Below are 5,000 nucleotides of genomic sequence, written 5' to 3'. Positions count from 1 at the left end.
CCCTCCTACCCTTCTAACTTACCTTCCTCCTCCCTGCACTCCCTTTGTCTTCCCTGTTTCATCTCTTTACCTTCTCCTTCTTTACTTTCTCAGCTCTTCCCAATTCTTTTGTTCTTCCTCTTTGTTCTTCTGTACCTCCTCTTTGTTCCTTCTAACTCCTCTTCTCTCCATCCAGAACACATGTTTGTAAAGATTTCTATGGATATTAATCTTATCAATGTTAATAATTAATTATTAAGTATTGAATATCAAATATTAAAGAAAAAGGAAACATTAATTAACATGATGGATACACAGAGAAGTGAAAATATCAATTGGTCCATATAGGCTTAGCGTCTCGAGTTCATCGTTCTCATTCCCTTTCCCTCGCCATTTTTTGTAAATTCTTTTTTTTTTCTCCATACACCCTCTTCGACTCCCTATCTCACCTCCTACCCTTCTTCCCCCTAATTCCTTGATTCCCCTTATGATCCCAAAACCCCCAAAAAATAAAAAACTTGTTTACTAATAGATTTGTTAATGAACGGAATAGACTTAGCAACCATGTAGTGAACGCTGAAACTATCTGTCATTTTAAGAGAATGCTAGATATTTCTATGGATGTGGATGATAGGTGGTAATGGACATGGAACTGCCTAGTGTAGGCCTCATGGTCTCTTGCAGTCCCCTTTATTCTTCATCTCCAGTACCAGCACAGTCTTTTTTCATTATCCATCTCTTCTTCCTCCTCTCTTCTTCCTCCTCTCTTCTTCCTCCTCTCTTTTTCCTCCTCTCTTCTTCCTCCTCTGTTCTTTCTCCTGTTCTTCCTTCTATCTTCTTCTTCCTCTCTTTTTGTTCCTCTCTTTCCTGTTCCTCTCTCCTTCCTCCTCTCTTCTTCCTTCTCTCCTCTTCTTCTCCTTTTCCTCCTCTACTCTTCTTCCTCCCTTCTTCCTTCTCTCTTCTTCTTCCCTTAGGAAGTGAGAGGGGAATGGAATAAGGGGAGAGGTACATCATAGGACTTAAGAACAGAAGAATAAAGGAGACTGCAAGAGACCATAAGGCCTACACTAGGCAGTTCACTATCCATTACCACCTACCATCCCTTTCCATGAAGACATATAACCTTCTCATCATCCCTCTCCCTTAGTACGCACACACGCCAAGAATGCCACAACGTTCAGCATCACCTGAACCACGTTCCTCATTGCTTGTCAAACAACCATCCCTTTCAGAAGCCCCACGCCATTTGATAACATTCTTCTTAAACTTTTTCCATCATATCTTGATCAATACCCTACCGCCTCCGTTTAACTTCTGCCTCACTCGATGTCTAGCCTCTTCGCCGGGTCATATGTGGATCCCCGTAGCCTCTTCGCCGGGTCATATGTGGATCCCGTAGCCTCTTCGCCGGGTCATATGTGGATCCCGTAGCCTCTTCGCCGGGTCATATGTGGATCCCGTAGCCTCTTCGCCGGGTCATATGTGGATCCCGTAGCCTCTTCGCCGGGTCATATGTGGATCCCGTAGCCTCTTCGCCGGGTCATATGTGGATCCCGTAGCCTCTTCGCCGGGTCATATGTGGATCCCGTAGCCTCTTCGCCGGGTCTTACGTGGATCCCCGTGGCACCATAGAGCGCCATAACTTATTTTCTCGAACCGAATATTGAATCAGTACTTCGAGTCTTTTTTCTTTTAATATTCTCCCCTACATTACGTCAAAGGAACGATATATGTAACGGAAAGGTACCCAGAGATGAATACTTCACCGTTCTCCACAAATGAATAAATAAATAAACAAATAAATAAATGAATAAATAGATAAATGAATAAATGAATAAATAAATGAATAAACATTCAAATTAATGAACAGGTAAATAAATAGAAATAATTGAATAGATAAAAATAAATGAAATAAGTAAATGAATAAACAAACGAATAAATGAAAATAACTAAATAAATAAATAGAAATAAATACATAAATAAACAATGAAAATCTATAATGACCAGAAAAGGGAAGCTGGTAAAGCGTGTAGGAAGACAAAGATGGAGGGAGAAGCATGGAAGTCAGCAGATTGCACGGGAGGCGATGGAGAAAGAGAAAGTCTTAGAAAACGGAACTGGAAACCCTGTCAAACCAACAAAAAAGGAACATAACGTAAGAGTACTTTCAGTCGCCTCTGCTGGTCGCCCGCCCACAAATTTTCTGACCTGAAGAAATTGACGAAGAAAAGAAAACGAAAGAGAGGAGGAGGAGGAGGAGGGCTGGTTAGACGGGATAAGGCAGGTGATGGTGATGGTGGGAGGGTGGGTGGAGAAGAGTAAAGTCACTTTCTATCTCTCTCTCTCTCTCTCTCTGTCTCCCCCCCTCTCTCTCTCTCTACCTCTATCTCTCTCTCTCTCTCTCTCTCTCTGTCTCCCCCCTCTCTCTCTACCTCTATCTCTCTATCTAACTCTCTCCATCTCTATCTCTATCTATATCTCTATGTGTATCTCTCTATCTCTCTATCCCCCTATCTCTCTATCTCTATCTATATCTATCTCTCTAACTACCTCTCTAGATATCTCTCAAGCTATCTCCCTATCTTTCTATCTCCCTATCTTTCTATCTCCCTATCTTTCTATCTCTCTCTCTCTCTCTCTCTCTTCTCTCTCTCTCTCTCTCCAGCAAATGGAATCGAAAGCCATGTAAAAGCAATAACGAAGGCAGCTGAAAGGCTGACGAGTGTCACCATCAAATGACGAAAGGAAAACGATTTTCTTTGTCCCGGATGACCCGCGTTCGATCTGTTGGCCCGGTGAAGTTCAGAAATGCCCGCCCTTCACGTGTACCTTACTCCAGCGCTTCTTTCCGTATCTCATTCGCTTCCTCTGGTATATATATATATATAAAAAAAAACTTCAGGATTTTTTCTTAACCAAATATTTTTTTTTCTTTCGTATCAAAAGTGCTTACTGGATTGCTATGGCGACGTAGCATTTTGTAGACACGAAAAAGAAAAAAAATATATGAAATTGGCACTTGCCGTCAAGTCTATCGGAGTCTTTATCAGTACGGCGTTTTGCACGTTACAGCTTTATAACAAGTATTTGATAAAGATGTAATAAAACGAAACGCCATACTAATAAATGCTTCTTCTTCCTCATTTGAAGTTTATTTTGATAAAAAGAAAACTGATACATTTTCTTTCCCGTTCAACTCCTTTCGTATTGAGATCGAAATTAAATAATCTGGCGATATTCAGAATACATAATAAAATATTTCTTCGTACAAAAGGAATAATCAAGTTAAGCTTATAATCTCATCAACACTGAGGTTAATCTCGATTAACCCTTGAAGCCTATTTTGCGTGAGTTAATCCTTATTAACTCTCACTTGTCAGCACTGGGGTTAATATCGATTAACCCTTGAAGCCTATTTTGCCTGAGTAAATCCTTATTAACTCTCACTTAACTTGTCAGCACTGAGGTTAGTATCGATTAACCCTTAAAGCCTATTTTACTAGAGTTAATATTTATTAACTCTCACTTAACTTGATGGTGTATACATTGATCCAGTTAAACGAAAAGGATTTTATCCAGTCATGGACAAGATCTTGTGTTGAAGAGTTCAAACGGGTCTTTCGTCTTGATCAAGTTGACATACGAAGAGAAAAATGAAACTGATATGTAAAACACTTTTTTTTTGGAATACTTGTTGAAGGATTTATGACGCTGATATTGAGCTGCCTTCGATCTTTATATACATCTTTTTTTCCCGGAGGTATGGTTGTCTGTTCACATCATGCCCTGTAACATCTATCGTACCGGGTGACATCTGTCCTTACACCATGGCTGTTCCAAGAATTTTTTACTTGTCGTCAAAGTACCCCCGTTTCTTGGTAGCCAAGGAGTCAACTTCGTAAATGGCTTGGCAAAGATATCGACAACTTTTGGAGAAGAACTTTATCGACGAACTCGCCTTTGGCGACACGAACTCGATTTATTTTTTTTTTTTTTTTTTTTTTTTTTTTTTTTTACTCTTTCCAAAAGATGTCGATCGATTGGGGTCACCCTATGAAGCGGCCCTACTGTGGATGTGCTGTGTCTTGCTGCATTGCTTTTGTCCCGGGCAGTGGGCAGGAGCCCGGGATGACCCTTCATCCTCGAGAAGCTAAGATAAAAGCATTACAAAGGTGGTGGATCAGGGTGGAATGTGTGGGAGTGGATCAGGGTGGAATGTGTGGTAGTGGATCAGGGTGGAATGTGTGGGAGTGGATGCGTGCCTCTGAGTTGGCTACGTCCCTTACAAGTGGAGAGAAGTCTTTGGCATATAAACATATATTGTTGTATAACTTAGAGAGACGAGTGATGGTCATCTGCAAGTGACGCTCTTGTTAAACTTCAAAGAAAGGGTTTCCCTTGGATACATGAAACCATCTCAGCTTACTATTTTCCCAGTGATGTATATACATTTTAAACCCACTATCGGAGAAATAGTATCAGAAATAATATCAGAAACACAGGAGATCCGTATGTTCTGACTACTATCTGTAGTCCGCCGAAGAGGACTACAGTTAGTAGTCGAAATATACGGATCTCCTGTACTTCTGATATTATTTCTCCGATAGTGGGTTTAAAGTGTACATCTACAAATGTGTTATAACATTACAGTTTCCCAGTGATGTATATTTACACCTTGACATCGTCGTCAGCTACATGTGCATTGGTGGCATAATAATCGGAGGAGTTATGACCTTGCATTTGTTTCGTTGTGGGTTCGAATCCCTCAACTCTCAGATTCCCAGCAGTGACTGTCACGTGCATAGTATAAAGATAACGGCTTCGGCCGCCGCTGCGCGCCTCCTGTCGTAAGCCCTTCATTCAAATGACAGGAAAAGGAGTACTCTGGTTAATTTAAGACGTTTGAATTCACCTAAAGACGAATTACTGCTCCTAAGAAACCATCCTCCATCTCTTCTCGTCGCCTCTCTTAGTCTCTTTCCGAACATGGACCAGGTAGAGCAGAGGTTCTCAACCAGGAT

The sequence above is a fragment of the Oratosquilla oratoria genome, chromosome 9 (assembly GCF_046742065.1).
Source record: "Oratosquilla oratoria isolate Oo_2021 chromosome 9, ASM4674206v1, whole genome shotgun sequence".
NCBI lineage: Eukaryota > Metazoa > Arthropoda > Malacostraca > Stomatopoda > Squillidae > Oratosquilla > Oratosquilla oratoria.
This window is presented reverse-complemented; position numbering follows the sequence as displayed.